At 35.1% G+C, this 12,384-nt stretch overlaps 1 protein-coding gene across 5 annotated transcripts in view; it reads left to right on the top strand.

The window, feature by feature from the left end:
• JMJD1C (jumonji domain containing 1C) overlaps positions 1 to 12,384 on the top strand; it is a 271,367-nt gene that overhangs the window by 38,440 nt on the left and 220,543 nt on the right. The gene's annotated exons all lie outside the window — the stretch shown is intronic.

Below are 12,384 nucleotides of genomic sequence, written 5' to 3'. Positions count from 1 at the left end.
GGGATTGCATTAAATCACTAGATTGCTTTGGGTAGTATGGACATTTTAACAGTTGTTCTTTCAATTGTTGAGCATGGAATGTCTTTCCAGAGTACATCCTTCACCTCTGTTGTTAAATTTTTTCCTAGGTGTTTTATTATTTTTGGTGCAATTGTAGATGGTATTGTTTTCTTAATTTCTCTTTCTGCTGCTTCATTATTAGTATACAGAGATTCTGTACATTGGTTTTGTATCCTGTGATATTACTGAATTCATTTATCATTTCTAGTAGTTTTTTTGGTGGAGTCTTTAGGATTTGCTATATAGTGTTATATCATCTGCAAATAGTGAAAGTTTGACTTCTTCCTTACCCATTTGGATGCCTATAAATCCTTTTTCTTGTCTGATCACTGTGGCTAGGACTTCCAGTAATGTGGTGAGAGTGGATATCCTTGTCTTATTCTTGACCTTAGGAGAAAAGCTCTCAATATTTCCCCATTGAGTATGATGTTAGTTGTGGGTTTTTCATATGTGGCCTTTCCTATGTTGAGATATGTTCCTTCTAAACCTACTTTGTTGAGGGTTTTTATCCGGAGTGGATTTGTACTCTGTCAGATACTTTTTTTGCATCTATCCTTTCTCTTGTTGATGTGTTGTATCATGTTGATTGACTTGTGAATACTGAACCAGTCTTGAATCTTGGGAATAAATCCAACTTAATTGTGGTGAATGATTTTCTTTTTCTTTTTCTTTTTCTTTTTTTAAAGATTTTATTTTTAACTGATCTCTACACCCAAACGTGGGCCCAGACCCACAACCCTGAGATCAAGAGTTGCATGCTCCACTGACTGAACCAGCCAGGTGTCCCTCTGAAAGATTTTCTTAGTGTGTTGTGAGATTTGGTTTGCTAATATTTTCGCATCTATGTTCATTAGATATACTGGCCTGTAGTTCACTTTTTTTTTGTGGTAACTTTATGTGGTTTTGGTATCAGGGTAATGCTAACCTCATAGGATGAATTTGGGAGTTTTCCTTCCTCTTCTATTTTTTGGGATAGTTTGAGGAGAATAGGTATTAACCCTTCTTTAAATGTTTGGTAGCATTCACCCGTGAAACCTTCTGGTCCTAGACTTTTGTTTGTTGGGAGTTTTTGATTACTGATTCAATTTTATTGCTGGTAATCAGTCTGTTTAAATTTTCTATCTCTTGCTTCAGTTTTGGTAGGTTACATGTTTCTAGGAATTTATCCATTTCTTGTAGGTTGTCCAATTTGTTGGCGTATAAGATTTCATAATATTCTCCTACAATCTTTTGTATTTTTGTGGTTTAAGTTGTTATTTCTCCTCTTTCATTTCTGATTTTGTTTTACTGAATTTTGTCTCCTTTTTTGTGATGAGTCTAGCTAGAGGTTTATCAGTTTTGTTGATCTTTTCAAAGAACTAGCTCCTTGTTTTATTGATCTGTTCCGTTGTTGTTGTTGTTGTTGTTGTTGTTGTTGTTGTTTTAGTTTCTGTATTATTTATTTGTGCCCTAGTCTTTATTATTTCCTTCCTTGTGCTGGGTGGTTTGTTTTGTTTTGTTTTGTTTTGTTTTGTTTTGTTTTGTTTTAGCTCCCTTACATGTAAGGTTAGATTTTTATTTGGGATTTTTCTTTCTTCTTGAGATAGGCCAGTGTTGCTACAAACTTCTCTCTTAGAACCACTTTTGCTGCATCCCAAAGATTTTGGACTGGTGTGTTTTCATTTTCATTTCTTTCCATGTAATTTTTGATTTCTTCTTTGATTTCTTGGTTGACCCATTCATTGTTTAGTGGCACATTATTTAACCTCGAAATATTTGTGTTCTTTTCGTGTGTGTGTGTGTGTGTGTGTGTGTGTGTGTGTGTGTGGGGGGTTGACTTCTAGTTTCATAGCATTGTGGTCAGAAAAGATGCATGGTATGACTTTGATCTTTTTGAATTTGTTCAGTCTTGTTTTGTGGCCTAATATGTGATCTGTTCTGGAGAGTATTCCATGTGCACTTGAGAAGAATGTGTATTCTGCTGTTTTCAGATGGAATGTTCAGAATATATCTGTTAAATTCATCTGGTTCAGCCACTGTTTACTTGTTGATTTTCTGTTTGGAGGGTGGCTGGCCAGGGAAGATTCACAAAGTGTGCATGGGCGGGTCACGCAGTTTTAACAAGGTACGCACAGGTCTTTTCTGGGAAGGGTCCTCCACCACCAGATTGAGATCTCATAAAACACAGGGCTCTGGAGATGTGTTGGTAAGGTTTGGGCTAGTCTTCCAGGTGAGGGACCTGCAGCTCTGGGACTGAGGCAAGTGTAACTGTAAAGAGCAGATCCATCAAAGTTTGGGGGGTGGGGCTTGGTTTCAGCAAGTTAAGTAATTGAATGTTGGTGTGCTGATTCCTGCAGGTGGCTGTGTGTTTAATGTTGGGGGGCAGGGGAGGGAAATGGCGCCTACCAGCTCCTTTGTTCCTTGAGGCATCTCCCACTGATTTCTGCCCCTTTGGGACAGGCTTTCAGGTTAGTAAATAACTTTCCCTCCCATATGCTCTAGGCATTTTTTCAAACTACTGCTTCTATGCTATATCTCTATGGGCTGTTGTACTCTCTTTAATGGTAGGTACTCAGCTTCCTGTTGCCTTAATTGCTTTTGTGTCTTTCAGTCCTTACGGAACATGTCTCCCATTTTTTATATGGCCCTTGGTATTTGCAGTGGTTCCCAAGTTCTCAAATACCATCAATTTCTTACCTCTTCACATACTCTTCTTACCTTTAGGAACATAGAACCTTTTTATTTTCTTGGTACATTATTACTTATACAAATGTTAGCTTATATTAGACTAAGTTGAGATTAATAAAAGATGTGTTGATATAGGAAAGATTCATAGTTGTGTTGAGCTGTGGATGCTTTTTTGTTCATTACCAAGTTCATTTAACAAGTAATTTCCTGGGTACCAGAGCCATGAAGTACATGTGATAAAATTTGTGCCTGGGTGAAAGCATGTTGTTTTTATGTCATAGACTTTTGGGGTCATTCATAAATGGTTAAAACATACTAAATCAAGAATAGTTAGGCCTATTGCTCCATTGATTTCTTTGGTAGATATTTGACAGTACTTCCAGGCATTCAGAAAGGGGGTTATGAGACTTTTTACTATTTCCAGAGGGTAAGATAGTTCCTTATGTGATTCCCCCCCCCACAACCCCTGTTATTCAGACAGTATTTATTAATGACATATTGTGTGCCAGGTACTATGTTCCTAAACATCCCAGCTACAGTTCTGTCAGGCTTAGAGCATTCTGTCTGTGGTATTTTCATATGTAAGAAGATTACAAGTTACAAGCGGTTTCTCGATGGCCATTCTTTTGAAATGCTAACAATACTTATTAAACTTTAGGAATTCCTGAAATTAACATGCATGAGAGGAAACATTTAAAAAAGAAGATATAAAAGTTGTTTCCATGGGGACCTGGGTGGTTCAGTGGGTGGTTGAGCATACAACTTTTGATTTCAGGCTCAGGTCATGATCTCACAGTTCTTGGGATCCAGCACCACATCTGCTGTCAGCACAGAGCCTGCTTGGGATTCATTCTCTCTCTCTCTCTCTCTCTCTCTCTCTCTCTCTCTCTCTCTGTCTCTCTCCCTCTCCCTTCCACCCTCCCCCCTCCCCCTCCCCCTCCCCTGCTCATGCTGGCTCTCTCTCAAAATAAACATTTTTAAAAAAATAAGTAAATGAAAATTGTTTTTCTAAAATATCAAGATTAGATAAAAAATGTAAAAACGAGATAAACCTGTATCCTACCATACTTATGATAAAATTATAATTTTGATTAGATGGATACCTGATATTTATATTATCATGATGTATAAACACTGTTTTTGGTTGCCTACTTACTATATATTGACTTAATCTGGGGGGAGATATTTTATATATTACATAGTAATGGTCCTGCATTTCCTTTATTTTGTTTCCAATGTACTTGTCACTAATTTAATTACAGAGTCCTCAAATTATGTGAAATATTTTTAGTACATTCAAGTATGTATATTAGGTATCCTATCCATTTTATCTTCTTTATGTAATCTTTTCTGGTGACTTTATGTGTGGACTCTCCAGACCTCTTGTAATCTTGTTTTGCCATCATACTGGTATTTCTTTTTTTTCTTTTTCTTTTTTTTTAAATTGGATTCTTATCCTGTATTCCATGTCTTGGTTTATTCTCTAATATTGGTGGAATATATCATTCATTAATCTCTTTAAAAAGTATTGCCTGCTGGGGCACCTGGCTAGCTTAGTTGGTAGAGTGCAGAGAATGCAACTCTTGGCCTCAGGGTCATGAGTTCAAGGCCCATGTTGGGTATGTAGCCTACTTAAAAAAAGAGAAAAAAAAAAAGATTGCCTGTCTGCACATTTTTTGGTGGCCTGTTCATTTGAAAGGATCTATATTTTTTTTTTTAAGATTTTATTTTTTCAAGTAATCTCTACATTCAACATCAGGCTTGAATTTACAACCCTGAGGTGAAGAGTCACATGCTGTACCGACTGAGCCAGCCACGCTCCCCGAAAGGATCTGTGTTTTAAGCTCAAACTTGACTCATATGTGAGTGGATATAGAATTCTAGATTAGAGATTGGAAGTGACTTTTCCTCAAAATTTTGAAAGCACTCATGTATTGTCTTCCAGATTCTGTTGTTGCTTTGAGAAGTCATGCAACTTTACTTTTTAATCTTTTATATGAAAGAAGTATGTGGGATCTTCTCTTTTAATTGTGCTTTGAAATTATACAATGACAATCCTAGATGTACATCTCTTCATCTGAATGCTTATTAGCTTTTTAGGAGTTAACTTTTTAGTTTGGGAACTTTGAGTTTCAGTTCTGGGAAATCTTGAATTGTTTCTTTTTGTTTTTTTTTCCTCTCTCTCTTTTTTCCAGAACTTTTGTTTGGGATATGGGACCCCATTGGTCCCCATTTTATCATATCTTTTCTCTCCTATATTGTATTTGTTCTGGTTAGTGGGGAAATTTTTACAAGTCTGTATTCTTTTTTTTAATGTTTTTTTTTTTTTTTTTTGAGAGAGAGAGAAAGAGACAGAATATGAGTGGGGGAGGGGTAGAGAGAGAGGGAGACACAGAATCCAAAGCAGGCTTCAGGCTCTGAGCTGTAAGTACAGAGCCTGACTTAGAGCTGGAACCCACAAACTGTGAGATCATGACCTGACACAAAGTCAGATGCTTAACCAACTGAGCTACCCAGGCGCCCCTACAACTTTATATTGTAAACCTTCTATTGAGTTTTTTTTCATTTCTTCCATCACAGTTTAATTTCCTAAAATGTTTTTGTTTTCCCGCAAAGTTATTTTTGATAACTTCCTATTTCTGTATTTTGATTGTTACATTTATCTTATTGAGAATATTAATATTAAGGTTTTGTTTTCTTCTCCCTTCAGAATCTTGTCGTCTTCCAGTTACTTTTTTCTCTATGTGTAATTTAGTTCCTGTGTTTTAAATTTGACATTTTCCTCACATGAAATATATGATGATTCTTTCTGACTACTCAGATTTAGTAGTTTAACACTTAAAAAGTACATTGGGAACTCTGGGCCACATGAGCAAGTTTTGGTGACTGTATTTTATAGTTTGGAGATTATGCTGCTTTTTTAGGAAACACCTAATGTCTGTGTATTTAACTATGTTGTCTGTTAAACTGCTCAAGTTTCCCAGAGGTATCTACCAATCTTTTCCTTCTCAAAGTTTGTACCTATTGAGGTAAACAAACAAAACTAGGTGTTGCAGGAGGGGTTTGGTTCTCAGCATATTTCAGAATGTAAACTTCCACTTGATTTTCCTGTCAGTAGTAATCTCTGCCTTCAATTTGCTTTAATATATGCTCCTCTATTCAGAGACCCTGTAATAAATAACCTTTTTCTAGGAGAAAAACCTCCCTTTTCTACAAAGAGAGAAAGGAGGCAGTTGCTAGCCATGAAGAGATCTGTGTGTCTAGCTGCTGCTTAAACAGACAGTTATCATTCTTGGTAGCCCTACTTTCCTGTCAACCAATATTGAGCCATTGTCGGTTTCTGTCTTATAAATTGGAGTGTTTATCAGCTTTCCCAAATTTTGACCTTAGCTTAGCCTTCCTTTATTTCATGAAGTTGACTATCACTACTATTGCTATTATTTTAATATTAGTTGATTCTGCTCATTTTTGAAGACATTCAATCAGTTTTACTTTAGTTCTTGGTTAATACTGTAAATTATGTTTTTTTAATCCAGCTATGAGTTTATATATTTTTTCTTTCATTCAAAAGTATATTCAGGATCTTTTTCTACAATATTATAATTTAAAAAATTTAGTGTATTAGTTACACTAGCCTCCCTAAAAAGAAGAACTTTTTCAATGAAGAAAAAACTTAGGATCACTGTAGTGAAATAAAATTTGCTCTTGGTGTGACCTTTTTCTTTTTTAGTGCTTATAATCCAACTTGTAAATAATAATTTTTGTACTTTGGATATAGATCAACATAAATGGATTGTCAAGAGCCTTTTCAACTCAAGGGTCTTTCTTTGATAAATAATTTTCTTAAAAAAAAAGTTTCTCCATTTCCCAAACCAGTGCATTTTAGAACTTATTTTCCTATGATGTTTTACATATTACACACATTAGAGTTGCATGTCTAATTCAGACCTGTAGACAGCAGTGTAGGCAAAAACTAATTTAAAAAGTTAGCTAGGTATTCTCTTACTGTCTTCTTTTCTCATTTCAACTTCATTTACTTTTTAACTATGTTTCTTCTACCTTTTCCAGTTTTCTACTCAATTCTCCTTGGTGGAGAAGATGGATGCAAAAGAGGAGGTGTGAGTAGTTCTTTATTCTCTCTGCATCTGTTAACATTACATCATCTTTCCCATGCAATATTCTTGTTTCTTCTTAGTTCGTCCTCTTACATTTATACAACCAGTAGGCTTGTTTGGTTTTCCTTTGTATTACTTATAAAATTTAGTCTATTCTGCAATATTATAAATAAGGTTTATGATATTAATTCATATATATTAGTTACATTTCCCTCCTTCCATTATTTATATATGTCCTTTTAAAATCAGAAAACTCTGTAATAGCCATATTGTTTCACTCACTCATCAACTTCATTTATTCAGTACACTGACATTTATTAAATTCCCCAGGTATTTTAGGTCCTGAGAAATAAGATATTGATATTACTTTTACTAATAGAATTCATACTTTCATAGGTAATATCTCCCATTTCTTACTAGAATTATCCATATTTATACAATTAAAAACTGTAACTTTGCTTTTTGGCCTCCCATCCACATTGTTGAATACTCTCTTCCTTTTGAGCAGTGTGTGATATTGCAAAAGTAGACTCAGGTTTGAGTTCTGGCTCTGCCAAATGTTAACTGTGTGATATTGGATAAATCACTCAGTCTTTCTGGGTTTTACCTCTCTCAACTATAAAATGTATGTAACATCTACTTTGTTGGGTGAATTGAGAGAATTTAGATGTAAAAATGAATTGAAAGAATGTATATACATATATTATGTAAAAATTGAATTTAAGGATCTGTACTGTGGTATTTTTATAAGGATTACTGTCTAGATATTTATTGCAGTGCTTTTGAAATATGATTGTAAGTCTCTTTGGAAATAAGAACTATATCATATTGATCCTGATCCATTGCAACTAATAAATAGCAATGACTCATACTTTTGGATTGAATTTCCTAAAAAACAGACCTAGAACAAGTGTTAATGTAGTTGCTGTTTCTTTTCATATCTACATACTGCCTCTTGGTCACAATTCTGATATAACAATGACAAATATGTGTGCACCTGACAGTATAACTTCAAAATACATGAAGCAAAATTTTACAGAAATATATAAATTACATATAGGCAACTTTACAGCCATAGTTGGAAATTTTAACACTCTTCCCATAAGCGTTGGTAGAACAACTACATAAAAAACCAGCAAAGACATTGAAGATTTGAAAAACATCATCATTCATCTTGATTTAATTGACATTTATATAGCACTACATTTCATGCTGTAATAATACATGTTATTTTCAAGTGCGCATGGTATATTCATCAAAAGAGACCATATGCTGGGTCATGAAACAATTCTAAATAAATTTAAAAGGAAATAATACAGGACTATTTTCTTGAACCATAGTGGAGTTAAATAAGAAATTAATAACAGTATGATGGCTAGGAGAAAAATTCAAATGTTTGGGTATTAAACAGTACACTTCTAGACAATTTGTGGGTCAAAGAAGAAAACAAGGGAAATTAAACATCATTTTGAACTGAATGATAATGAAAATGCAGTATATCAGAATGTGTAGGTGCATCTTCAGGGTTGAGAGAGAAATTTATATCTTTAAATGCTTCTATTAGAAAAGAAGGAACCTGGGGCGCCTGGGTGGCTCAGTTGGTTACGCGTCCGACTTCGGCTCAGGTCATGATCTCACGGTCTGTGAGTTCAAGCCCCACATCGGGCTCTGTGCTGACAGCTCAGAGCCTGGAGCCCATTTCAGATTCTGTGTCTCCCTCTCTCTCTGCCCCTCCCCTGTTCATACTCTGTCTCTCTCTGTCTCAAAAATAAATAAACGTTAAAAAAAAAAAAAAAGGAAAGAAGGAACCTAAAAATCAGTGACCCAAGGGTTTACCTTAAGAGAGAAAAAGAAATGCAAATAAAACCCAAACTAAGAACAAGGCAGGAAATAAAAATAAGATTAGATCAATGAAATAGCATATAAATGTGAATAAAACTGCCCTTAGGTGATAATCTTCATCAGTCAGATTCTTTCTCCCCTCTCCTTTTTTTTTTTTATATAAATTTTCTTAATATCTGTGTATTTTTGAGAGAGAGCGAGTGAGTGCACAAGCTGAGGAGGGGCAGGAGTGGGGGGAGGTAGGCAGAGGATCTGAAGCTGGCTCTGCTCTGACAGCCGTGAGTCTGATGGGCTCAGACCCACAAACCGTGAGATCATGACCTGAGCTGAAGTCAGACCCCCAACTGACTGGGCTACCCAGGTGCTCCTCCCTGCACCCCCCCTTCTTTCAAATCAGCAACAAATCCATTTGCTGAGACTGGAGGAATAGGCACTCTCTCACACATTGTCTATTGGAATACAAAATATTACAACCTTGTGTATTGGGAATTTGACAACATCTAGCTAAGTTAAATACTCATTTACTCTTTGATCTAGTAAATCTCCTAGGAATATATCTCAAACATAGATTGGCATAAATACAAAATGGCATGCACAAGGCTACATTCATTGTAGCACTGTCTAAATAGCAAAAGACTGAAAGGACACGGTATTCATCAGTAGGTTTCTGACTGAATAAAGTGTGGTTCATTTACCCAATAGAGTATTGTATGGGTGTAAAAGCAAATGGGGAGCATCTTCTATGCCATGATGGCCAATACATATTATGCAGCCAAAGGAATAAGATAAAGAAAAGTTCATAAAGAATGTTACTGTGTATCTAATTAAATATATTTGTGTGTGTGTACCTTTCTACTTTTATTTATGTTTTAAGAAGTTTTTAAAATTTTATTTTAAGTTTATTTATTTGGAGGGAGAGAGAGAACCCCAAGCAGGCTTCACACTGTCAGCACAGATCCCGATGCAGGGCTTGAACTCAAAAACCATGAGATCATGACCTGAGCCAAAACCAAGAGTTGTACACTTAACCGGCTGAGCCACCCAGCCACCCTGTCTACTTTTATTTTTTAAATTTAGGAATTAATAAAAAAAACTAACCCATTTTAGGGAACAAGGATAGAGGGAATAGCTAAAGTTCTATGAATATACAGTACCTTGTTTTCTAGGTATGATTTTGAAACTATGTAAATGTACATAATTCTAAAACAAGTTTTAATCATTAAAAAAAAAACAAAAAAAAAACTAGGGGTGCCTGGGTGGCTCAGTTGGTTGAGCATCCATCTCTTGATTTTAGCTCAGGTCGTGGTCTCATGGTTCAGGAGATAGAACCCTGCATTGGAATCTGTGGGGAGTGCAGACCCTGCCTGGGATTCTCTCTCTTCTCTCTCTCTGCCCCTTCCCCCGTTTGCTCGCTCTCTCTCAAAATAAATAAACTTAAAAAACTAAAAGTGAAAGCAAAATGAAACAAAGAAGCCTAAGTGGTATAATTATAGGAAGGAACTATTTTAAATGACTTTAAAACAAGTAATTTGATTATACATGCCTGGTGGATTATACCCTGAAGATATAAGAACAATATAAAAACCTTATATGGTTTTCATTAATCATAGTGTTGGTATTATTATTCCCAAACTGTTGTATGTATATTGTACAACAAGGCAAATGAATTTGTGTTGGTGGCATTGTATAACAAGAATTACAGTATGGGAGAAGAAAGAAATAGAAATATAAGAACAACACAATTTTAAAAAAATACTATAGAATTTTTTCAGTATCAAGTCATACTAACTCTTATCACTATATAAGGTCTAGATAGATAAAATGACAAACCCAGGAGTAATGAGTACTCCTTAGAATCCAGACTGTTGTCTCTGAGTAATGCTGATTCCCGTTGAAAAGTACAATGTTCCTTGGGTATGTGGTTGGTTTCAGGTTTGGGTCAGGAGATTGATAAGATGATCCTGGAATATTTTGTTATACCAGAAGCAAGAAAGCTGTTAAAGACTACTAAGTCCATGTCTAAAAGACTCAGAAACTAATTGAAGAGTCTCTCATTGGTCAAGATGGGAAAATTTGACACTAAAGAAATAACCAACTGCAGTTAATTTGAAGCATACTACATTTATTTAAATCCAAAAGTTTGTAATGATCCCTCCCCTAAAAAATGTGTTCTCATTGTTTACCATTCTGGGAGGTTAGGATACCAACTCATTTTTTTTCAAAAACTCTTAAAAAACAAGCATTTATTCTTCCTTTTCTAAACAAACTACCTTTTGGAAACCAAAGATTTGATGAGAATTTTCACTTAATAGGCACATTACAGATAGTAAATAATGAAGGAATGATAAAAGTAGAATGTCACTTTTTTGTAGCTCTCAATGAAATGTTGTATTTAGGCATTGTTCATCATTGGCTGTTATTATCACAGATACAAGGCAATATGTGTATGCCCCTTAATGAAAAACACAGTACCGTGTATGAGGTTGTCTTCTTTATCAATTCTGAATTTGATTAAGACTCTAACTTCGACAATTACAAAAAATAATGTGGACAGAGAAACATGTTTAAAAATGTCACAGGGGTATAGTCCACAAAATACAGATGCTTGAAGACTACATGGGACAAGCGACTTCATTTCTTTAACAAAGAAGTTTCAGGAGGAAAAGAGGTAAATGAAACCTTATAGATAAAAAGAAATGTAAATTTCATGTCAATGAGTTGGAATATGTGGTACTACTATGATCTTAATTTGAACAAATGGAAAAGGAAAAAAAGGCCCATGCTGGGAAACTTGAATGCTGACTGATGGATTAATAATTTTTTTTTTTTAGTTGAAACAAGATTGACCATGAGATAAACATTGTTGAAGCTGGGTAATGGGCACATGGGAATGCATTATGTTATTGTCTCTACAAAAAAATTAGATTTTTCAAAATAGCTTTTCATATATAAGCATACCTCTCAGATATTGTGGGTTCAGTTCTAGATCACTACAATAAAGTAGATACTGCAATAAAATGAATCCAATGAAGTTTTTGGTTTCCCAGTGCATATAAAAGTTATGTTTACTTTATAGTCTAGTAAGTGTGTAATAGCATCATGTCTTAAAAAAACAACAATGTGTTGCCTTAATTTTAAAACACTTTATTGCTAAAAAAATGCTTACCATCATGTGAGCTTTTAGGTAGTTATCTTTTTGCTGGTAGAGGGTCTTGCCTTGTTGATGGGTGGTGATTCCTGAAGGTTGGGTGACTGTGGCAATTTCTTAAGGTAATGAAATTTGCTGCATTTATTGACCCTTTCAGGAATGATTTTTCTAGCATGTGATATTGTTTGATAACAGTTTACTGATTGTAGAACTTCTTTCAGAATTGAAGTCCTCTCAAACCCTGCTGTTGTTTTCTTAACTAGGTTCATGAATACCCTAAATCCTTTGTTGTCATTTCAGTAATCTTCACAGCTTCTTCACCAGGAGTATATAACAACTCAAGAAACTACTTTGCTTATCCATAAAAAGCAACCCCTCATTCATTCAGTTTTATCAGGAGATTGCAGCAATTCAGTCCCATTTTCAGGTTTCCCTTGTAAGTTCTTTTTGTTTCTGCCACATCTGCAGTTAACTTCTTCAGGTGAAGTCTTGAGCCCCTCAAAGTCATCCATGAGGGTTGGAATCAACTTCTTCTAAACTCCTGTTAATGTT

This window comes from Prionailurus viverrinus, chromosome D2 (assembly GCF_022837055.1).
Source record: "Prionailurus viverrinus isolate Anna chromosome D2, UM_Priviv_1.0, whole genome shotgun sequence".
Lineage (NCBI taxonomy): Eukaryota > Metazoa > Chordata > Mammalia > Carnivora > Felidae > Prionailurus > Prionailurus viverrinus.
The sequence above is the reverse complement of the archived record's forward strand: the minus strand, read 5'-3'. Positions and strand labels throughout refer to the sequence as shown.